Source organism: Gorilla gorilla, chromosome 3, assembly GCF_029281585.2.
Source record: "Gorilla gorilla gorilla isolate KB3781 chromosome 3, NHGRI_mGorGor1-v2.1_pri, whole genome shotgun sequence".
Classification (NCBI taxonomy): domain Eukaryota; kingdom Metazoa; phylum Chordata; class Mammalia; order Primates; family Hominidae; genus Gorilla; species Gorilla gorilla.
Window position 1 is genome coordinate 112,379,566 of NC_073227.2, and position 26,063 is coordinate 112,405,628.

General features: G+C 37.6%; 1 pseudogene; it reads right to left on the reverse strand.

Annotated features, from left to right (window-relative positions):
* LOC101152246 (mitochondrial-processing peptidase subunit alpha-like) overlaps positions 1-26,063 on the reverse strand; it is a 310,715-nt pseudogene that overhangs the window by 202,070 nt on the left and 82,582 nt on the right.

Sequence of the window (26,063 nt, forward strand, 5' to 3'; positions counted from 1 at the left end):
GGGTTCCTAAAGAAGCCACTCCTTGAATCCCTATGTCATTTCTAGTAAGAGTAGTTTAGCCATTTCTTTCAATCAAATACATAGAGCACTTTATTTATAATACACAAACAAGTCAGGTTCACTAAAATTATTTAAAAACAGTATTATACAATACAGATTTTAAACATAGTTTAATTGTTATATTGATCATTTAAAACTGGTTGCATTCCTTTCTTTCCCCCATTCAGTTAGCACACATCTTGATTAATTTGTGCTTTATTGAGAACATAATTATAAAGTAATTATGAAAACTTAAAATGTCATTAACTTTGTCCTCCATGGATTTAGCAACCTAATAAGACTCATCTAAATTCTTGAACTTTCCTTTAAAATCAGCCAACACATAAAAGAAACTAAAACTTGTACACACAAGTTTTAGTTGTCAGACATTCATTCTTCTCTTAAAATCATTTCCTCAAAATTACCCTATTGGTTTATTAGTTTGTCACATTATATGTTTCTACAATCTGCAGTTTCATTAAACAAAAAACTGAATATTTTTATTACATTTCTATGTTTTCTCTGTATAGGTATTTATTGTATATGCCTACATTTATAGTGTACACACACACACACCATCCCCTCCCTCACCACACACACACACACACAAACACACACACACATCATTAAAGTACTGAAGGGAATACAATATGTTCATGACTGGAGGGAGAAAATTTTAATCAATAGAAAAATTTGCAGAATATGCTTATTCCTCATAGATAATATTGGTTCTAATTTCAAGTTTTGGACCCTCTTGCTTTTTCGTCTTTGATGTTTATTTTGCCTTCTGCATCTTTTGCAGAATGGAAACAGAATCCTGAATGAAATAAGTTATGCAACTTTAAGGCAAAAATTAAGCAATTTTTTTTGCTACGGTTTTAATTAGTAGAAATTAATAGTGAGAGAGTTCAATTTAATTATGGGTAATAAGGCATATTACTATTCATCTAGTTTTCAAAAATCATGAAATCTAGGCCAAAATATGAAAAACAGGAGAAAAGAAAACTGTCTTTGTTGAAATATGTAAGTAGTCATGACACACAAACCAGGATCTAAGAAATTATCTGCCGAATAATTTAAATGTGAACACAAGCAAGGGACCTCCTGAGAAAAGAGAAAAAATATATACAACAAATTATGGTGATTTGTTTGTTTGTTTTTATAAGTGTAATATTTTAAAAAGCCAAGAGTGACAAGATTAACGTCTGGAAACATACTAGGTGCTTGCATATACACAAACACCACACAACAAAACATGTCCACAAATTTTATACATAGAGAGAAAGAGATGTAGGTTTTCATCCACAGTTCCTGGCTCATGACTCCCATTGCCCTTGTTACATCCTTTTTGTTATGATGTTGGGCGTCTTATGTCTCAGGAGCAGGCCTTAGGAAACAGAATCTCTCTGACCTTCTCCTGCCCTCATTTAACCTACCACAAGGCAAGACTCTAATTTTCCCTGCCTTTCTGATTGTGGGTCTTAAGACCCTCACTCCAAAGAGGGTCTTCCCCCATATCCTAGGGAGGAAGGGCAATCATGAAGCTTCCATAAAAGTCCAAGAGGACTGGGTCCAGAGAGCTTCTGGATAGCTGAACACTTGGAGCTTTTTGGAGGGAGGTGGACCCAGGAAGGGCTTAGAAGCTCTGCACCCTTTCCCCCATGCCACACCGTACGCATCTCTTCACATGTATTCTTAAGTAATATCCTGTATAATAAACTGGTAAATGTAAGTAAGTGTTTCCTTGAATTCTGTGAGCTGCTTCAACAAATTAATTGAACCGAAAGAGAGTGTGGGAACCCCAAAGTGAAGTTAATCAATCAGAAGTTCTGGACTTGTGACTGGTGTCTGAAGTGGGTGAGGGTTAATCTTGGGGACTGAGCCCTCAACCTGTGGGATGTGATACTATCTCCAAATAGATAGTGTCAGAATTAAATTCAAAGGTACCCAGCTGGTGTTCACTGCTTGTTAGTGGGGAAAGCTTCCTAACACAGTTGGTCAAAGAAGTCTGTGCTTATTGTTGTGGTGTGAAAACAAATAAGAACATAATTTGAGAGTTTTTCCAAAACAAGCTATAACATTCATGCATTGTAGTTGTATATTTGTGGCAAATTTTACTGAAGTTATGGAGAGATAGAGAAGAATTATTTTGTCAAAATCAAAACATCTTTAAAAAATGTATATATTTATGGATGAAACATTCTTTATCTTCTTGTGTAGCTTTGTGCTCCCTCTCTGCTTCCTCCCCATTTTATTTACTCTCTTTCCTTACTATATTTAGCAGTATTTTTTTTGTCACAGGTTCCCCTTATATGTAAAGACTCCCCAATGTGTTTCTCAAACATGAGCCATTTACTTCAAGCCCTCTTCTTTTTGCCCTCATTGACAGTGTCTGCATTAATTTCAATAACTTTTCATTGTATATCCTGTCATGATAAAAGGGTTACTAACATTTTTAATGCCCACTATATTCTAATAATTTATAAATATCTTAATATTTTGATCCTCACAATACATTACAAAGTATATACTTTTATCTCCAATTATAGTTAGAGATCAGAGAGCAAATATCCAAGATAATAGTAACTTATTCAAATTTAGTAACTGGTGAACCCAGTTTAAAATTCATCTAAATATCAAGCCCTTTTTCCATTACATCTCTCTCCCTGACCCTAGGTCATCAAAGAATGATTATCTCATATGCAATACCTCATGTTTAATAAGGCATAGAAGTATGTAATTCACTTTAGGATAATATCCATTAAAATGGTTAAAACAGAAAATAATTGTGGCACTTAATGGGGCAAATGTCAATTTTCTGAATAATTCATTTAAGTGGAAAAGCTCTTCCTCTGACAATGCCAGATAAATGAGATGTCTCTACATGTTACTGTCTGTTTTGTTTCTGCTTCTGTGCATGTTTCTGATCTCCAACTAGCACTTCATTATTGGATTCATTTTCATTTACTAATGAAGCTTTTAGTACATTTAAGGACCTCAGGCATTTTAAAACTCGGTCATTTTGCTTCGTGCCAACTTATCTCCAAGTTTCCATTTCAAAGTGGCATCATTACAATTACTAATACTACAGCATAGTCTGTGCTTGGACTGGCATTAATTCTGGCATAAGCTCAGAAAGTTTTGTTTCTGACTGATCCTGAAAGGTACATTGATTTTGGCTTTATGTAGCCCCTCCTGGCATACCTTTTGTTTTTTCTAATAACATTAACCTCAGCTGGGCTTGCAAGCAAATTTAAATTCTTCTGGGAAGTTTTGCACTAACCCACAATTTAAACTATGTTTTATTTTTTAAAACTAAGTCTACGGATGCTTTGTAAGATGACATAAAAGTTGTTTTCCCTTCAAAACCACCTTTTTCTGACAATATTTGAAATGGTTAGTTTTTTTTTTTTTTCATCATGGTGGTTAAACATAATGACCTTGTTTGTGGATTCTCTTATTTTCTTCCTTTCCCATATTTTTTATTGCTTTGTCTTCTGTACACTTTAGTATTAAGAGAGTTGTATACTGATTTAATCAACCTATATCAAAGATGATAATACACTGGAAAAGTAACTTCTAAAGTTAAGAAAAAAATTGAAGGGGGTGGCTGGCAAGAATGCTGAATAGGAACCACTACTACCTACAGCTCCCAGTGAGATCAATGCAGAAAAGGGTGATTTCTGCATTTCCAACTGTACCTGGCTCATCTCATCTGGACTGGTCAGACAGTGGGTGCAGCCCATAGAGGGTGAGCCAAAGCAGAGTAGGGCATCACCTCACTTGGGAAGTGCAAGGGGTTGGGGAACTCCCTCCTCTAGACAAGGGAAGCCGTGAGGGACTGTGCCATGAGGAATGGTGCTTTCTGGCCCAGATACTACGCTTTTCACATGGTCTTCACAACCCGCAAACCAGGCGATTCCCTTGGGTGCCTAAACCACCAGGGCCCTGAGTTTCAAGCACAAAACTGGGCAGCCATTTGGGCAGACACTGAGCTAGCTGCAGGAGTCTGTTTTTCATACCCCAGTGGCACCTGGAATGCCAGTGAGTCAGAACTGCTCACTTCCCTGGAAAGGGGGCTGAAGCCAGGGAGCCAAGTGGTCTAGTTCAGTAGATCCCATCCCCACAGAGTCCAGCAAGCTAAGATTCACTAGTGTGAAATTCTCACTGCCAACACAGCAGTCTGAAGTCTACCTGGGATACTCGAGTTTGGTGGGGGGTGGGGCATCTGCCATTACTGAGGCTTCAGTAGGTGGTTTACCACTCACAGTGTAAACAAAGTCACAGGGAAGTTCGAAATGGGTGTAGCCCACCACAGTTCAGCAAAGCTGCTGTAGCCAAGCTGCCTCTCTAGATTCCTCCTCTCTGAGCAGGGCATCTCTGAAAGAAAGGCAGCAGCCCCAGTCAGAGGCTCATAATTAAAACTCCCATCTCCCTGGGACAGAGCACCTGGGGGAAGGGGCAGCAGTGGATGCAGCTTCAGCAGACTTAAACATTCCTGCCTATTAGCTCTGAAGAGAGCAGTGGATCTCCCAACACAGCACGGAAGTTCTTCTTAGGGACAGACTGCCTCCTCAAGTGGGTCCCTGACCCCCATACCTCCTGACTAGGAGACACCTCCCAGCAGAAGTTGACAGACACCTCATACAGGAGAGCTCCAGCTGGCATCTGGCCAGTGCCACTCCAGGACAAAGCTTCCAGAGGAAGAAACAGGCAGAAATCTTTGCTGTTCTACAGCATCTTCTGGTGATACTAAGGCAAATGAGGTCTGGAGTGGACCTCCAGCAAACTTCAGCAGACCTGCAACAGAGGGGTCTGACTGTTAAAAGGAAAACTAACAAACAGAAAGGAATAGCATCAACATCAACAGAAAGGATGTCAGCACAAAAACCCCATCTGAAGGTAACCAACATCAAAGACCAAAAGTACATAAATCCATGAAGATGAGGGAAAACCAGCACAAAAATGCTAAAAATTCCAAAAACCAGAACGCCTCTTTTTTTCCCAAGGATGACAACTCCTCACCAGCAAGGGAACAAAACTGGATGAAGAATGAGTTGAGGAAACGACAGAAGTAGGCTTCAGAAGGTGGGTAATAACAAACTCCTCCGAGCTAAAGGAGCATGTTCTAACCCAACGCAAGGAAGCTAAGAACCTTAAAAAATGTTAGACGAATTGCTAACTAGAATAACCAGTTTAGAGAAGAATATAAATGACTTGATGGAGCTGAAATACACAGCACAAGAACTTTGTGAAGCATATAAAAGTATCAATAGCCGAATCGATCAGGAAGAATAAAGCATATCAGAGATTGAAGATCAACTTAATGAAATAAAGCATGAAGACAAGATTAGAGAAAAAAGAATAAAAAGGAATGAGCAAAGCCTCCAAGAAATATGGGACTATGTGAAAAGACCAAACCTACATTTGATTGGTGTACCTAAAAGTGACAGGAAGAATGGAACCAAGTTGGAAAACGCTCTTCAGGATATTATCTAGAACTTCCCCAACCTAGCAAGACAGGCCAACATTCAAATTCAGGAAACACAGAGAACACCACAAAGATACTCCTCTAGAAGAGCAACCCCAAGATACATAATCATCAGATTTGCCAAGGTTGTGATGAAGGCAGCCAGAGAGAAAGGTCGGGTTACCCACAAAGGGAAGCCCATCAGACTAACAGTGGATCTCCCTGCAGAAACCCTACAAGCCGGAAGATAGTGGGGGCCAATATTCAAGAGTCTTAAAGAAAATAATTTTCAACCCAGGATTTCATATCCAGCAAAACTAAGTTTCATAAGTGAAGAAGAAATAAGATTTTTCACAGACAAGCAAATGCTGAGAGATTTTGTCACCACCAGGCCTGCCTTACAAGAGATCCTGAAGGAAGCACTAACTATAGAAAGGAAAAACTGGTACCAGCCACTGTAAAAACACACCAAATTGTACAGACCATCAACGCTATGAAGAAATTCCATCAACTAACAGGCAAAATAACCAGCTAGCATCATAATGACGGGATCAAATTCACACACGACAATATTAACCTTAAATGTAAATGGGCTAAATGCCCCAATTAAAAGACACACACTGGCAAATTGGATAAAGAGTCAAGACCCACCAGTGTGCTGTATTCAGGAGACCCATCTCACGTGCAAAGACACACATAGGCTCAAAATTTAGGGATGGAGGAATATTTACCAAGCAAATGGAAATAAAAAAAAAAAGCAGGGGTTGCGATCCTAGTCTCTGATAAGACAGTCTTTGAACCAACAAAGATCAAAAAAGGCAAAAAAGGGCATTACATAATGGTAAAGGGATCAATGCAACAAGAAGAGTTAACTATGTTAACTATCCTAAATATATATGCACCTGATACAGAAGAACCCAGATTCATAAAGCAAGTTCTTAGAGACCTACAAAGAGACTAAGACTCCCACACAATAATAGTGGGAGACTGTAACACCCACTGTCAATATTAAATCAATGAGACAGCAAATTAACAAAGATATTCAGGACTTGAACTCAGTTCTGGACCAAGCAGACCTAATAGACATCTACAGAACTCTCCACACCAAATAACAGAATATAGATTCTTCTTAGCACCACGTCACACTTATTCTAAAATTGACCATATAATTAGAAGTAAAACACTTCTCAGCAAATGCCAAAAAATGGACATCCTAACAGCCTCTCAGACCACAGTGCAATCAAATTAGAACTCAAGATTAAGAAACTCACTCAAAACTACATGGAAACTGAACTAACTGTTCCTGAATGACTACTGGGTAAATAATGAAATTAAGGCTGTAATAAATAAGTTATTTGAAACCAATAAGAACAAAGACACAACATGCCAAAATCTCTGGGACACAGCTAAAGCAGTGATTAGAGGGAAATTTATAGCACCAAATGCCCACAGAAGAAAGTGGGAAAGATCTAAAATTGACACCCTAATGTCACAATTAAAAGAACTAGAGAAGCAAGAGCAAACAAATTCAAAAGCTAGCAGAAGACCAGAAATAACTAAGATCAGAGGAGAACCAAAGGAGATAGAGACACAGAAAACTCTTCAAAAAATCAATGAATCCAGGAGCTGTTTTTTTTTTTTTTTTTTGAAAAGATCAACAAAATAGATAGACTGCTAGCCTGACTAATAAAGAAGAAAGAGAGAAGAATCAAATAGACACAATAAAAAAAATGATAAAGGGGATATCACCACTGATCCCACAGAAATACAAACTACCATCAGAGAATACTACAAACACCTCTATGCAAATAAACTAGAAAATCTAGAAGAAATGGATGAATTCCTGGACACATAGACCCTTCCAAGACTAAACCAGGAAAAAGTCAAATCCCTGAATAGACCAATAACAAGTTCTGAAATTGAGGCAGTAATTAATAGCCTACCAACCTAAAAAAGCCCAGGACCAGACGGATTCACAGCTGAATTCTACCAGAGTTACAAAGAGGAGCCAATACCATTCCTCCCAAAACTATTCCAAACAATAGAAAAAGAAGGACTCCTCCCTAACTCATTTTCAGAGGCCTGCAACATCCTGATATCAAAACCTGGCAGAGACACAACAAAATAGAAAATTTCAGGCCAATATCCCTGATGAACATTGATGAGAAAATCCTCAATAAAATACTGGCAAACAGAATCCAGCAGCACATTAAAAAGCTTATCCACTATGATCAAGTCAGCTTCATTCCTAGGATGGAAGGCTGGTTCAACATACACAATAATGTAATCTATCACATAAAAAGAACCAATGACAAAAACTACATGATTATCTCAATAGATGCAGAAAAGGCCTTTAATAAAATTCAATACCATTCATGCTAAAGAGTCTCAATAAACTAGATATTGATGGAATGTATCTCAAAATAATAAGAGCTAATTATGAGAAACCTACAGCCAATATCATACTGAATGGCCAAAAGCTGGAAGCATTCCCTTTGAAAACCAGCACAAAACAAGGATGCCCTCTCTCACCACTGCTGTTCAACATAGCATTGGTAGTTCTGGCCAGGTCCATCAGGCAAGAGAAAGAAATAAAGTGTATTCAAATAGAGAGAAGTCAAATTGTCTCTGTTTGCAGATGACATGATTGTATTATTTAGAAAACCCCATCATCACAGCCCAAAATCTCCTTAAGCTTATAAGTAACTTCAGCAAAGTTTCAGGATTCAAAATCAATGTGCAAAAATCACCAGCATTACTATACACCTATAATAGACAAACAGAGAACCAAATCATGAGATATCTCCCATTAACAATTGCTACAAAGAGAATAAAGTACCTAGGAATACAACTTACAAGGAATGTGAAGGACCTCTTCAAGGAGAACTACAAACCACCGCTCAAAGAAATAAGACAGGACACAAACAAACAGAAAAACATTCCATGCTCATGGATAGAAAGAATAAATATGGTGAAAATGGCCATACTGCCCAAAGTAATTTATAGATTCAATGTTATCCCCATCAAGATACCACTGACTTTCTTCACAGAATTAGAAAAAACAACTTTACATTTCATATAGAATGAAAAAAGAGCCCGTATAGCCAAGACAATCCTAAACAAAAACAACAAAGCTGGAGGCAACCTGCTACCTGACTTCAAACTATACTACAAGGCTACAGCAACCAAAACAGCATGGTCCTGGTACCAAAACAGATACATAGAACAATGGAACAGAACAGAGGCCTCAGAAATAACACCCCACATCTACAATCATCTGATCTTTGACAAACCTGACAAAAACAAGAAATGGGGAAAGGATTCCCTATTTAATACATGGTGTTAGGAAAACTGGCTAGCTGTATGCTGAAAACTAAAACTGGACCTCTTCCTTACACCTTATACAAAAATTAACTCAAGATGGATTAAAGACTTTAACGTAAGTCTTAAAACCACAAAAACCCAGAAGAAAAGCTAGGCAATACCATTCAGGACATAGGCACGGGCAAAGACTTCATGACAAAAACACAAAAAGCAATGGCAACAAAAGCCAAAATTGACAAATGGGATCTAATTAAACTAGAGAGCTTCTGTACAGCAAAAGAAACTATCATCAGAGTGAACAAGCAACCTACAGAATGGGAGAAAATTTTTGCAATCTATCCATCTGACAAAGGTCTAATATCCAGAATCTAGCAGGAACTTAAACAAATTTATAAGAAAAAAGCAAACAACCCCATCAAAAAGTGGGCAAAGGATAATAACAGACACTTCTCAAAAGAAGACATTTATGTGGCCAACAAACGTGTGAAAAAAAGCTCATAATTACTGATCATTAGAGAACTGCAAATCAAAACCACAATGAGATACCATCTCATGACAGTCAGAATGGCAATCATTAAAACGTCAGGAAACAACAGATGCTAGAGAGGATGTGGAGAAATAGGAATGCTTTTACACTGTTGTTGGGAGTGTAAATTAGTTCAACCATTGTGGAAGATAGTGTGGCAATTCCTTAAGGATCTAGATCCAGAAATACCATTTGACCCAGCAATCCCATTACTGGGTATTTACCCAAAGGATTATAAATCATTCTACTATAAAGACACATGCACACGTATGTTTATTGTAGGAGTGTTCGCAATAGCAAAGGCTTGGAACCAACCCAAATGCCCATCAATGATAGACTGAATAAAGAAAATGTGGCACATATACACCATGGAATACTATCTAGCCATAGAAAAGGATGAGTTCATGTCCTTTGAAGGGACATGGATAAAGCTGGAAACCATCATTCTCAGCAAACTAACAAAGGACAGAAAACCAAACACTGCATGTTCTCACTCGTAAGTGGGAGTTGAACAATGGGAACACATGAACACAGGGAGGGGAATATCACACACTGGGGGCTGTTGTGGGGTGGGTGTCTAGGGGAGGGACAGCATTAGGAGAAATACCTAATGTAGATGATGGGTTGATGGGTGCAGCAAACCACCATGGCACAGGTATACCTATATAACAAATCTGCATGTTCTGCACATGTATCCCAGAACTTAAAGTATAATTTAAAAAAAAGAAAAGAATGAAAATTGCTAGACAGTTTGAAACAGGCATTCAAGCTAAATAAATAGGTATATAGTTTCATTTCTAGCAATTTTTTCAACATTTTCCTAGCTGAATTTTTTTGCAAGTTGACATTAGCACCTACAAATATTTTCAGGGAAAACAATGACTAACAATTGTTTAGGGAACACCTTGAGTAAATTTTATCTACCAATCATACAACCAAGATTCTCATTTGCAATGTTTAAGGGATATACTAATTTACAGCATTAGTGCTGTTGTTACTAATTTTCTGAAAGATTACTCATATTCTTGAGTTAAGTATGATTTTAAAATGTAAGTGCCTATCTATAATTTGGGCCATATGAGGCATCTGGAGATAGTGAAATGTTCATAAACTTTGATGACATATATTTCTGCCTTCAAATCATGCCTAGCCATCCATTTCACCTTGATATCACCATACAAACTCTACAATCCTGTTTTTTCACCTGTAAGAAAATACCTATTTTGAGGAATCACTTTAACAATTTAATGAGGTTTTTAAAAGCACTAAGTATATTAACTAGTCAAATTTAGCACATGACAAACGGAAGCTGCCACCCTTACAAGTTGCTTAGACAACAATATCTGCATTTCTATTAAAGGAAAAGAAAAGAAAGGAAAGAGAGAAAGGAAAGGAAGTAAAGAAAAAATAAGGGAAGAGAAGATATTTCCAAAATGCAAGGATCTTTAAATTTTAAGGTTATTCCAATTTCATTACTTTGAAATAATTTCATAAAATAATTACTAGAAACTATTGTATAAATATTAATTGTTTCACAGAAAATATACATTGTTTCCTGGAGAATAACAAAAATGAAAAAAAAACAACAAGTGCAAATCAAAGAATAAAATCTGTAGGCACAAAGATAAGCATGTGCATAACCAAATATTCAGAAAACTACTGAATATGTGCTGTTTTTAATTAGTAAAACATAGAACCCTAATGTATACATAAAATTTACAGGGATGATAACTTTAGATTTTGATATAAATTCTACTTTCAGTATAAAATATCTGGCATAATCTACATCTATACACAGCAAATATTTCTTGAGGGCCTACTATGTTCAGGCACTCCACTATCTGGGATTATTTGACAGTGCATGAGGCAGACTTGCTTTTTACCCTGTTCTAGAGTAACAGAACATTGTACTCCACTGAATAATGCAGAAGACATCTGCTTCAACAAGTCCACATCCTGGCAAAATGTCACACCAGTGTCAAATAAATTTCTCCCATGTTAACAACATTCCTTAAAGAGTATATAAATAAATAATGGTCAAAGCAACGTGGCACTGAGAATGACCTACTAAATCATAAATAGGTATGAGTAAATATTGTTATAAACTATGATAGTTATTGATTTGTGATTTAAGGCTGATTTGGGGTTTTGTTTTGAATTTTTAATCTCTTCAAGTCAAGAATATAGCACAAACATTTCTCAAATCACAAGTTGAAAGTTAAGAACTTTCATAAATATGAACAGTGCTGCAGAGCAAAGCCCTGTGCCACTTTGCAGGCACATGGCAGAAGTTCTATCAGAATGACTTGGCTGTGACATTTTACTGAATACGTTTGCTCTTTTTTATACTTAGCACTAATGTATTTGTTAACATTAAATATATTGCACTTGTGTTATGTGCTAAGTAACATAAGCGTGACAGATTTTGTGTGAAAATTTTGAAAGTGTCTCATAAGATGATGAGTAGATTGTGATGGGAAGTGGAAACTAATATGAGTTCTTATTGAGTTCGTAGAGCAATTTTCAACTTGACCTGTCTAACCCGACTTCAATCTATAGGCAATTTTTCCTTCTATGTCAAAGGCACCCAAGATGCTCATTCATCTCCCTTGTTACTATGAGATGGCGGGTTATCACATGCTTTGAAGAGAAGGAGATAGGCTTTGAAGAGAAGAATTTGATCAAGATGGCCTTAATGTTCCCCTCAGCTTGCCCAAACTTTAGACAGATTTCTTCCTGTCTATAGGCTCCCGGCTTTTTTTTTTTTTCTTTAAAAAACTTCCAATGCAAATTATTTCCTGTTCCTTGAGATATAAATGTTCTTTCAGACTCCTGCCAGTTTTTCAAACCAGGAATGTCTTTCTCAAGTACATGGAAGCTATCCCTTTGAAATGTAATCATCAAGAAAGATGGTGCCCCTATGTCTCATATTCTGTGAGAGGACACGAGTTTAACTACACTAATAACTAATTAGCAAACACAGATGGCCTAATGACACTGACCAACCTCCCACCTAATATCTTCCAGTATTTTTCCACTAGCTACCCCAACAGAGTTGAGCTTAATAGTCTTCATCCCTATTGCCGTCATCCTGAATAAAATATTTGTTGCTCATCTAAGTTGTCCTGTACAATTTTCTTTGACAGGCTAAATATTCTCTAGGGTACTAATGGTCCACACTTCAAACTTCATGTTCTACAAGTGTAGTAGTTGACAGTTGATAGTCTTTTCTCGCCTGTAATCAGAGGCAGAGCCTAAAGGTGAGGTATTCTCCACACAGCTTTTACTTTTAACCAAAATCTTTTCATTCAAACTTTCTCTATTCTGAGTAGTCAGTCTTTTTCTCTTTTGTCCCCAGCCAACATCTGGTCTAGCTTCAGGAAGTTACCATAGTTTTTTCAGGTATGCATCCAGTCTTTTTAATGGCCTTTGATAATGAAGCTGCTTTTGCAAAAGTTATATCAGTGAGAAAATTAGAACAGTCAGCTAAGCTAACCCAACCCCCATCTTGCCTTTCCTTTAATTATTCCTGGGCTATTGGGCCAAGATAATTTTGGAAGACATTCAGGCTACAGTTTAAATGATAATAGGCCTTGCCCAAAACTCAACCACTTTTGTAAAGCTAATAGGAGGTCATCAGGCTGAGTGGGGGGAGAGGAGCCTGAGACCTGCTAAGGTGCAGACATTATTCCAGAGGTTGTAAGATATGCAATGTCTTCAATTGCTCCTGCAAATAATACTACTATTGTAGGTTGGCCTTTTAAGATATCTTTCCAGGTTTTTTGCATGTCTGACACCCAGGGCGCCACCTGGACTAACAACCCCGCTTCTGTGGCCCCACACAGATTTGGCTGGCAGCAGGATAGCTTCAACCCCCTATGATTTCATCTGTACCCTAACCATTCAGCAGCAAGCACCTGTTACCTGGCAACCCCCACCCCTTTCCCCAAACTGCTCTTGAACAACCCCTAATCTACGAGCTCTGAATGAGATGATTTGAGTATGAACTCCATCTCCCATATGGCGTGGCCAGCCTCATGTCTATTAAACTGTTTCTCTAGTACAATGCTGCGCTCTTTCTTTATGCAGTGGGCAGGAGGAACCCCTTGGGTGGTTACAATAAGTAGTTGCTTCTTTTGAGCTCTTGTTCTCCAAGAGATTGAGTCTCATCCATATTGGAGTAAAATTGGAAATGCTATACTAGGGGTACAGGTGAAAAAGCCAAGAAGTGACAGAGAAAACACTTTGAGATATAACCCTATAATTAAGGGGAAAAATAGACTCAGGGTAGTAGGAAAATGAGTAATGTTCAGCTTAGGAGAAATGAATTTAAAAGAAAAATAGAAAGTTAAGCAATCTTGTAAAATGCCACTCTTAGCAATCAATTATAATTAAGAAGAGATGAGGAAAATATTTCCAGTTCATTCCATGTAGTACCACAACTCCAACAGTACTTTAACTTTCCCCAAGCTAGAAACCACAACATCTTTGTTACAGAACAGGCGTCCAGATCCATACCCCAAGTGAGGGTTCTTGGATCTTGTGCAAAATAGAATTCAGGGCAAGTCTGCAGTACAAAGTAAAAGCAAGTTTATTAAGAAAGTAAAGTAGTAAAAGTCCAACACCACCATACACAGAGTAGGGCATTCCAGAAAGATGTTACAGGAAAGGGGTCCTGATCCAGACCCCAAAAGAGGGCTCTTTTTGTTCTTTTCTATAAAAGTTTTTATAGAAAAACTGAATACCCCTTTAACTTTAGCTAATATGTTCACACATAGATTTTTTTACAATTAATTTTTCACAAACCTTTCATAACTTGCTCAAAGCTTTAGCTTTATTCTATTTAACTGAAAACATTCTTTAACCCCTGAAACTTAGGCAAGAAATCCACATTCCCATGCCTTCTTATAATCTTTCACCAAAAACACATTTCACTTCACTTACACGCCTTGCATGTAGAACTGTTTCTTCAGCAGTCTCAAATACATGTTACCCTGTTAACTCTTAGTGACTTTTGGTGAAAAGCCTGGTTAGTAATCGATCTTGATTATGTACTAGGTGTGGAGCCTAGCCTAGGACATACCACGCAGAAGTGCAGATAAGGTCTGACATTTTCTAGCACAGATAGGGGGCATGGCTAACTCCACATGTTCCCAGGCCTTACCTAGTTGTAAAGCAGGCAAGTCATACAGTTATGAGTCCTAGTGGCATTTTATGAGGAACCTTCTTTGCATAGCTAGGGGGCATGGCTAATTCCACATGTCCCTAGGCCTTATGTAGAATCTAATGCTCCAAAGTAGGTAAATTGAACAATTTTCAAAAGTCAAAGAAACAGCTTATGACCTTAAAGCTTTTGTACAACTTAATATCTGACCTGCATAATTTAGACCAACTGTCTTTATTTTACCAATAACCTTTAAAGCTGTCTTTATTTCCCAGAGATTACTTAAGTCATGTGAACAAAAAGACATTACACTTTTTACTTTTCTGACAAAATATTTGATTTAAGCTCTTATTATTGAACCAATTAATTAAAGCTCTTTTATATTACACACACATATATTACACACACATAATACATATAAATACATAGACAGACAGAAGATAAATGATCATCCCCCAAGCCGGGAATTTAATCCTGAACCCCAGCCACCACTGTGATGGTGGAGACCAAGAGTAGGTACTGCCACATGGCTACAAGGTCAAGGTCCCAAGGACATGACTCACCAGAAAGAAACCTCATATAGTTTACACACCCATTCCCCCCACCCCCCCACCCCACACACACACACAGAAAGAGACAGAGAGAGGCTAGAATTCTGACTAGTAAGAAATTCTTACCCTTTTGCTGGCACGTGAGGCTTTTGTGTTCCCTTTCTTTGAGTGGCCCTAGTGACCCAGCGGCTGGACCCTAGCCCTGGGGGCCAAGCTGAAATACAAAGGAGAATTATCTCTTTTCATCCTGGCCAGAATAAAATATCTGTGACAAAACATAGACATTAACCACTCTGCTTAGTACCCAGTATCAAACTGGCAAGGCTCAAACTTGCCCCATCATCGTTAATTCAACCTCCGACCAGGAGTTTCAATATGTGGTCTCTGGGTAAGATGGTAGCCCTGAGTAAAAGAAAAGATAGAAAAGAGAGAGGAAAGCATTGCATGCAGCGGGGTGGGGAATGTGAAATGCTCAGGGAGGCCAGAGAGGGACACACCCATTGCAGCGACACTGAAAAGCTCAGGCGGCTGCTGTCGTGAAGGGATTTTTTTTTCAGGGAGTCCCATCAGCTCTCAAGTTTCCCCTTTTCAGGGAGGAAAAAGCTCCCCATGTCCCACGATGCTGTATATACCTAATCCTGTCACCCACAGCTGTTAGCAAAGAGTGCAAGGCAGATTATTCCAAAGAGAATAGCAGTTAAAATCCTGTAGTGCCAAACACATTCCTAGCCAAAAGGGACTTTACTGAGAAGGGCTTTTAACACTCTAAATCTTAGACTGGATTCTAACACTCCTAAGTCAGACCCCTAACCCAGGATCCGTCCGGCGTCCTTGCCTTTTATTAAGAGGATCCTTTAACCCTCTCTGTCTTAGGAGAGACTCTAACTCCCCCAAGTTAGGCTGCTACCTCAACCCCATTCTTTACCCAGATATATGCACCCCACTTAAGCAAAGTCAGCCAATTGGTGCTCGCAGATTATTTCCCTTTGGATCTCGGGTCTCTTCAGTATAGTCCCTTCTGTGGTTCACCAGAAAGATGTTACCGGACCCCACCACTTACCCAAAGGTAGCCTTTGTGTCCCTTCTGTGGTTGCCAGAAAGATGTTAAAGGAAGGTGGTCCTCATCCAGACCCCAAGAGAGGGTTCTTAGATCTCGCGCAAGAAAGAATTCAGGGCAAGTCTGTAAAGTGAAAGCAAGTTTATTAGGAAAGCAAAGGAATAAAAGAATGGCCACTCCATAGACAGAGCAGCCCCAAGGGCTGCTGGTTGCACATTCTTACGGTTATTTCTTGATCATATGCTAAACAAGGGATGGATTATTCATGCCTTCTGTTTTTAGACCACACAGGCTAACTTCCTGACATTGCCAGGGCATTTATAAACTGTCATGGCGCTGGTGGGAGTGTAGCAGTGAGGACGACCAGAGGTCCCTCTTGTGGCCATCTTGGGTTTAGTGGGTTTTAGCCGGCTTCTTTATGACAACCCGTTTTATCAGCAATGTCTTTTTGACCGGTATCTTGTGCCGACTTCCTATCTCATCCTGTAACTTAGAATGCCTTAACCATCTAGGAATGCAGCCCAGTAGGTCTCAGCCTTATTTTAACCAGCTTCTGTTCAACATGGAGTTACTCTGGTTCACATGCCTCTGACACCTTGACCTTCCCATTTCACTCTATCCTGTTCTCATTTTCTACATCACCCCACTTTAAATCCCCAGACTTCTTAATCATAACTTCCTTAAAATTACTGTAAACTCTTGCTTATTTATCACTCTGTCCTCTTCAGACAAAATTTAACTCTTGTTAAAGCAACTCTTTGGTAATCTTCAACCTGGACCCACATATTTTAACTGTTTGTATAAAACCTCGTAACTATGCTAATTGGTTATGCAATCATTAACCTCCAGCAGGCCCTTAATGCTTGTCAGCTAGCCTACCATATTTCCCTAATCCTTTAACTTTTCCACTCCTTTTTTCTAGATCAGTGCCTCTCAAACTTGAATCTGCATATAAATCACCTGAGGATCTTATTAAAAACACACATTCTGATTCAATAGGTCTCTTGTGGGAGCAGTAATTCTGGAGTTTTAACGAGCTCCCAGGTGATGAGTATGCTGCTGATTTGGGGACCCCACCCTGAGTGGCCTTCCTTTTTATTACATTAACTTGATGACCTTGTTCATATTTCACTGAGAATCAGGTAGAGCTTCCATAAGCTTTTCTTCTCTAAATCTACCAATGTACTTGCACCTGTAGTCACATGCCCCTAATTTCCCTCCTCCAGGAATAGAATTTTATGCTTCTGTTTTTAAGGCCAAATCTACCATTTCTTCACTGGCTTCAACTCATCTTCTACTCAGAGCCACTGCTTCAGTAATTCGCTTCTTTCATTCATGTGTACACAATTTTTCATTACACATACAGACTCATTCTCAAATACATAATAAACCAGTACTTTATTTGAAAAAAAAAATCTTTCTTAATCTCACAGCCTCATTATTTATGTCGGCATTCCTCTGGTCTCCCCTTTAGAGAAAAATTCCTTGAAAGAGTTGTCTACATATTATTTTTCTACCTCTTATCCCTCTCTTTTCTTTGAAATCTACTGAACTATGTTTTATAAATTTACTAAGGACAGCCACATTGCCAAATTCAATGACCAAGTTTTATTACTTATTTTATTGGTCTGTCAGTAGTGCCTGATATATTGATTTTCCCTCCTTCTTCAGTATTTTTACTTGACTCTAGGGCCAATTCTCTCTCACCATTTCTTTTTGGTCTTCCTTTCTTGTTTCTTATTATCTCTGCAACCTCTACATCAATGATTTTTACCATTTTTTTGGCTACACACTAGAATTAACTGAGGACTTTTGGAAACAGATACCTGAGGTTTACCTCCAAAGAGTCATAAATAATTGGTTTGGCATGGAACCTGGGCAAAGGTAGCTTTTCAATATCCTCAGGTGTTTCTAACATGAGTCCAGGTTTGACAGCTACTGCCCAGCCTCAATTGGACCTCTTCATCATTTAGATTTACTCCTAGGTGATGCCACTTTGAAAAAGGAAACACATTTCTTATCAAGTGTGCGAGACAGTCAGATATCAGGAGTACTGACTTACCAAATAAAGAACACAGGGCATATCTGAAGGGTGGAAAATCTACAAATCGATCGAAGTTACTAAATTTTCATTAGTCTATTGACAGTGGGAAGACAACTTTCTGAAATGATTATTATATTCATAAAGGCCATGACATATATTTAGATATCAATATATCATAACTCAGGGATTACTTCTTTGTGTTACAAATTCCAGATTTGTAAACAATATCCAAGGTTTTATTATTTCGAGTACCAGAACCAGTTAAAGAAATCCTATTAGTTTTGTTTCAATCTCAGAACGTACAGGTTTTTGTTTTGTTGTGTTTGCTTGTTTTCAAACTATGGTGTATGAAGTGCTCAATTATAGTGGAAACAGGGGGAAGTGTCAGTTTTGGTTTCCTGAAGTATGATGGCTTTAAATATTATCTATGTGTAAAATTCCCAGTCTGTGCCTTTAACATAGACAATGTCTCTAAATTCCTGATTTGCATGTCCTATTACCTGCTCAGCATCTACTACTGATTATCTGTCATTTCAAACTCAATATGTTCAAAACTGATATGTGCCCCCACCCTATTTTTCTAAGGTTGTCACTAGGTCAATAAATACATCTCTATTTTACCATGTGCTTAGGCTAAAAATGTGAGGGTTGTCCTTTGCTTCTCTCCTTTTCTCATAATCTACATCTAATCCACCGGAAAACTTTTTTCACTCAATCTTTAAAAAATGAGAAAAATCTCACATGCTTTATCACCTCCACTGTCAGCACCTCACTCAGGGCTGCATTGCGTCTCTTCTGAATTAATCATTCATTTGCTTCCTAGTGTTTCTCTTTATTTCTGTTACTGCTTCCTACAAAGTATTAGACAGTATTTTCAACAGAATACTTTAATTCTTTTAACATGTAAGCCAGATCACATCTTTCTTCTGCTCATGTTGCTTAAATAACTTCCTATATCAGAGCCATCCTTATGGTTATTCCCTACTCATCTTCTCTACCCTACTTTGCCCACTTCAGTGGTGTCTTCTTCCCGTTCCTCAGACACTCTGAGCACACTGCTGCCTGTAAAGCCTTTGTACTTTCATACTTACTCTTCTCTCCAACTTGAATACACAAGACATACACAAGCTTGACTTCTCAATTCCTTCAAATCTTTGTTCAAACGTCATCTTCTATGAAAAGTCCTTTTTGAGAACTATATTTCAAATCACAGCATTTCCTCCACCCCTCTTCTCTTTATCCTTCTTTTTTACTTTGCTTAATACTGTGCATCGCCATTTGATAGGCCATGTTAAACCGTGTTTATTTTGTTTCCTCCTGTCATACCCCACACTGAAATGTAAGCTCCATTGAAAGCAGGGACGTTTATTTTTGATGGCAGAATAGTACCTAAATTAGTACCTGGCACACAGTATGGTCTTAGTAAATGTTTATTAAATGAATGGGTACCTCAGCCTATGGAGAGAAAATGAGCACCAATCTCAGTTGCTATGGGCCCCATATTAATTCAAAAGAAGGCTGCAAGAGACTTTCTACTTGTTTTGATTTGTTTTGTATTACTAAATTAAACTGCCATATGCAAGGAAATATGAGAAGTCCTTACATCAGTGCCTCCCTGATCCCCCGATTCAAATCATAGCGTTAATACTACAGGCAACTTATTTATCTTTCGTAAATTACACAAACATGGAAATCCCCTTCTTCATGCCCAGTTCCCAGCACATACACACACTCATAGAAACACAGCGACCTCAATATTTTTGGCAGAGACCCACACTGAATTTTCAGATGTAGAAGAGAATAATGCAGAGAGGAACAAACACCAATTTCTGGGCTTTGTTTCCCTTTAGAGTTCTTTTCATTCACTAACCTCCAATATGCTACTTCTGAGAGGCATCATATTTTATCCCCTTCAACATAGTCCAAAAATCTTTTCCCTTAATACGCATTGTAAAATGCTCCTATAGCACACGAGGTTTAAAAAATACTGTAGTGCACCCTGGCTGGTTCTCTTCAGTATTTTCTAGGACTCCCATTCTGGAGGTATGTTGCTGCTGTGTTGTGCTCTGCTTGAATTAAATTGTAAAACACCCCTGTTGGATGGGAATGTTTGTCTGGCCATACAGCTGAAGAGAATGTAATTCTTACATTAAAACAGTGGAGGCAAAACCATGGAGAAACATTCAGGTTTATGTTGAGGCCAAGCATTTGAATGGTCTCCCAGATTTAAACTTGTCTTCACAGATGTGGTCGCAGCACTGACACCATCATACATGCCAGGGTCGTGTGGTGACTCAAAGAAAAATTGTCCCTCTTGGCAAAATGCTCTTCTCAGGGAGCATGGCAGCAGCTGGCTCCACTGATGGTGGAGTTTCCAACTATGAAGCCAAGGGTCAACCTGGGCAGCACTGATTCTAGCTCATTTAGTGCTCTGGGGCCTGGGGTTGGGAAAAAGGGGCAAAGGTGAACCACTTTCTTCCCCATAGGATGATTCATTTTAGTGGCTAACAGCCTGCTCCACTTTCCTAAGGTGAGAAAAAGCAAGCACATTGACATTCCTGCCCACAATACCTTCTGTTATGTCCATGTGGTTAGCTGGCATCAAGTTGCCTCCTAGAGGAAATAAAAAACTAAAGTGGTTGTTCTGCTAAAGTTAACTGTTTTCTTTTCTACTTTATTTAGCTTTTTAGGCATTTTATTTCACCCTTATTTCTCATGCATATAGATGTATTAATTTATTTGAGAGAGATTTCAGGGTCATTAAAATTCATCTTTTGAAGGTCACAAACCTGCACTGTTGAATCCATAGTTATGAAGGAGTCTGCCTTTAACCTTTCTAATACATAGTCCATAAACTCTATAATGGCATATCGTATGGAGAAAATGCTTTATTCAGTTATATCTTTGAAAAGTAATAATCACTGCTAGCACTGTTGGTAGTCCATCAATAGAGATAGTTTTCTAAGAGTGACTAATTCTATCTAGTAATTTAAATAAGGCTTATGTTCAGAATGACTGATAAAGATTAAGTAAATGCTATGTAATATTTTGTACAATATTGATGTTTTGTTCTAATCACACAGTTTAAGTGTGCATTTGCCAAAGGGGAAGAAAGCACATTACCATTTTTGGATATGGATCTATCTAAATTTTTATAAGCATTTTAATGCAGACATAAATATATATGTATACCAAAAGCAAATGCACCTGAATATCATTCTGGCTGCCAAAAAAGCTGTAGGCATGTACTATTGAAATTAAAAATTAGACTTTAACCTCTAATGTATTTTTAAACATAATTAAAACATAAGAAACCAGCTGGGCTTACTATAGGTCCAGAACCTTCTGAGTTAAACAGCATGTGTTAAACAAACGAATTCAATCATGCAGATTTTTTTTATTTTTCTGTAACCTTATTCAGTAATATTTAATTTCCAACAAATACAGATTGCCAGCTGTTAACATCCTTTTACTGCACGATAAGGGTAAGAAATTTAATGCTGGTTGTTTTGTGTTTATGACTGTTGACCATAAATTGCACACTGGTTACAGTGAGTATTTGTTAGCATTTTTCTTCTATTTGAAAATTTATTCCAAATATGATAAACTGCCTAATTCCCTGTGAAACAGCATTAGTTGTTATTTTGAGAAGCTACTTAGTTTGCTCAAACATTCTCTAGAATCTCTATAAGCAACTAAGTAAAACTAGAATTGGGACACCAAGAAAGGATGTACAATTCTTCAAACGTACGATCTTATCCCATTCTGGTCAAATCTAAAACAGGAAATTTTGAGACATAAAGGGGAACCAATTTTTTGAAATAATGATAAGAGTCTGGTATGCTTTAAACAATTTAGATAAATAAAGAAGTAACGCTATCTAGAGAAGAAGAGTGGGAATGTTCCCAACGTAAAGAAAAGATAAAGGTTTGAGGTGATGGATATCCCAATTACTTCTGATTTTATAATTACACATTGCATGCATGTATCAAAATATCACATGTGCCCCAAAAATATGTACAGCTATTATGTTTCAATTTTAAAAAGATACAAAAAAATGTTAGAGTAATGCTATCATTAGTTAATTTGAGACAGCAGTTTAAAACAAGAACAGACTTGGGGCAGAAGAAAATGAATCAACCTTAAACTAAGACAAAGCTGCTTCAATAGAACTTTGTTATATTTTGTATAGAATTTCCTAATGAATACTGTTAATTGCAATCTCATATATTACTAGACTAACCATTCTAATTAAAATAAACAATTGAACGGATAGGATCAAGTGCTCACTTCTCTGAATGGACCTTAAGAAAAAGAAAGTGATATAAAGTATAGAAGATATAACTTCTGATGTCTCCTTTAGGAGTAGAAAGTTGGAACAATGGAGAACTGAGTTTAATCTGAAGAAGGAGGTAGAATATTGATAGGTGGTGAAGGTACTAGTAAGTTCTTAGTTGCATAATCCATTTTTTTCTGATGTAAGATCAAAACAACCTAAGTTTTGTGTATATTAATAAGAAAATTTAACAGTATAATGTAAAAAACAGCATGGTAGTCTAAGGAAGTGGATTATAATATATACCAGAATTAGAAATACAGCAAAGCATTTAGGGAGAACAGCATTCATTCAGAACTACTAGAAATGTTGTAGAATGATAGATGTGTAGAGCAATGCAACCTTACATGATTGTAGAAGCTGCTAAAACAATCTTGGTTTGGCTATTTCTTCATCTGGTGCTAAGTGTGAAGTCACTGGATTGGCAGTCAGAGGGAAAGTGGGGAAGAGCAGTGACAACCAGGGCACCCAAGGAACAACCTGGAACTTGCTGTTTATCTCTCATTGGAATGAATCCATGATGTTCTCTGACTATCCCCTTGCCCTTCTCACACAATAGTTTGGAGGTTATAATGGAAGAAATTTCAAGAGGACTGGCCTTTGGAATCATTTGTTGCCCAAATCAACAAGATGATCTAGCAGCTCTGCAAAGACATGCACAATCTAATTCAACCTCCCAAGAATAAATATGGCCATTGCTTCCTTTCTGCCTTCCAAATCTCACACACACTTGTCTTGTGACCAGTCTTAACCAGAAACATTCTTGGAAATGTAGTTCAGCTTCGCCAGTTTGACAAACCACAGTGTCATAGAAATCTCAACAGGAGATTTTTGGCTGCATAAGTGTCTTCTTTTGAGAAGTGTCTGTTCATATCCTTCGCCCACTTGTTGATGGGGTTTTTTTCTGTAAATTTGTTTGAGTTCTTTGTAGATTCTGGATATTAGCCCTCACACCAGTTAGAATGGCGATCATTAAAAAGTCAGGGAACAACAGATGCTGGAGAGGATGTGGAGAAATAGGAACACTTCTACACTGTTGGTGGGACTGTAAACTAGTTCAACCATTGTGGAAGTCAGTGTGGCGATTCCTCAGGGATCTAGAACCAGAAATACCATTTGACCCAGCCATCCCATTACTGGGTATATACCCAAAGGATTATAAATCATGCTGCTATAAAGACACATGCACACATATGTTTATTGCGGCACTATTCACAATAGCGAAGACTTGAACCAACCCAAATGTCCAACAATGATAGACCGGATTAAGAAAATGTGGCACATATACACCATGGAATCCTATGCAGCCATAAAAAATGATGAGTTCATGTCCTTTGTAGGGACATGGATGAAGCTAGAAACCATCATTCTCAGCAAACTGTCACAAGGACAAAAAATCAAACACCGCATGTTCTCACTCATAGGTGGGAATTGAACAATGAGAACGCAGGGACACAGGAAGGAGAACATCACACACCAGGGCCTGTTGTGGGGTGGGGGAAGAGGGGAGGGATAGCATTAGGAGATATACCTAATGTAAATGATGAGTTAATGGGTACAGCACACCAACATGGCACATGTATACATATGTAACAAACCTGCACGTTGTGCACATGTACCCTAAAACTTAAAGTATAATTTAAAAAAAAAACTCAACAGGAGTTACAGTACCGTAAACAAACTTCCACTTTAAAAGTTCTTATGCCCTATATGGATTATTTTCTTACAGAATCAAAATGTATTATAAGTTACAGATCATGATTCTGGGCTCAAATAGCCCTAGGGTCACTAGTAGATTTAATATAAATGAATTTAAAGGTTTTATTTACTCTGAGGTGTTTAGAATCACCAGTTGAGAAGGTTCAGCATTATGGGCTGCATTCTCTACTGAAAAGTCCCTTGTTTTCTGTTACTTTTCTGAAAGAATCAAAATTCAAATAAACGACTTTGCTTCTATTTTTTATCAGAAAATTTTAATAAGCAGAGAACCTCATTTGTTAGATGACAAATATATTATCTTTAGCCTTTTGCTTTTCTTTTGGCCACTAGCTTCTCTTGTTGTTTTCCCATTGGCATCTTATTTTTTATTTCCTTCCACAAAGAAAAGAAAAATAAGAAAAGAATAAGAAAAAGCTACAGGGCCTTTCTACCATATAGTCTTCATTGATCTGGTCTAACTGTATCATAGTTTTCTCTCATAAGCACCCAAATTTATCTCCATTCCTAAAGAGATCAACAAATTTTAGCAAATGCATTCTCATCCCTTCCTAATTGTACAGTAAGCTCTTCATTGCAAGTCTGCTATTTTAGAAAACTCCAGTTTAGATTGCTTCACTGATTGAACTTGCTTCTTTAACCTATATAAGACTTCTAAACAAATTAAATGAAGACAGATTTTCCTCAGAGGGAATCAGTGTCAGGAGAGAGAGTGATTTTCACTTTCCTTCCCTCCTCTTAGGAGCCAGCACTTGGGGCTATAAACCAGGAATGTTCATCTGGGCAGCATGTGTCCAAGATAGCAGGTCTGTGGCAAATGGGCAGGATGAGCTGATCTACTACTCAATTAGGGCCAAATGGCTTTCTACCAAGACACTATTATGTATGAGCCAAGATCCTCTCCAAGGTCACTTCATGCTATTGACACACTTGGAAAAGGAATTTGGAATACTTAAATTCATTCAATCACATTGCCTCATTAAAAAGACAAGGAAGCTAAGGTGAATTCACATCAAAGTTGCTAACTAAACTTAACTCATAGTGAGGTATGAAAATCCCACTTTTTTCTCTGATAAGAAATTAGTCCTAAAGAGCTCTGCTTTTAATATAAGTGAAAAATAGTATAGATCCTAAACAAATTTTAGGGACTAAACTAATTTTAGTCAAGGGACTAATGTATAGCCCTCTGCCTCAAGAAATTTGTGGTAATACTATCCTATAGACACACAAATGTATGTGCATTCTGCAGAAGCTGCATTAAGCTAAAGGGGCAAGAAATGTTTCACAGACTTTTTGTTTTGAATGAGTAGAAATGTCTATGCCAGTATACAATTCAGAAATTAATTTTCCTTCAGTGCTAATAATTGATTCCAATAAAATAAGATAGTTACATGGTAACTTTAAAAAACAAAGAATTAGAGAGCAACTTTATAAAAATATATTCCTGGTGATGATTGATTTTTATATCATTTTATGTGCATTACAAAGGAAGCCATTTTTCTAGAATCTTTTGTATTTTTCTTACAACTTCCATTGAACATTTTTCTTATTCTCAGTATTTTCTTTTTTATACATCTTTTTATTTCTCTCTTATATGTACCAATATATCTTTATTTCATTTTAGAGCTCTGTAGATGAATTTTAACTCTTAGAATACATTTTTTTTTCTTTTTCCTTTTTCTTCCAGTACAGAAGGTATTCTCTATCTTAGAACATTTCAAGGTCTACTATTATGTGACTTTCCTTTCCCTCCTGTTTCCTATTCCCAACATAAAAGACAGCCATTCTGGCACAGATATAAAATTAGTTTTGCTCAATGGATTTCTTGTCATGCAT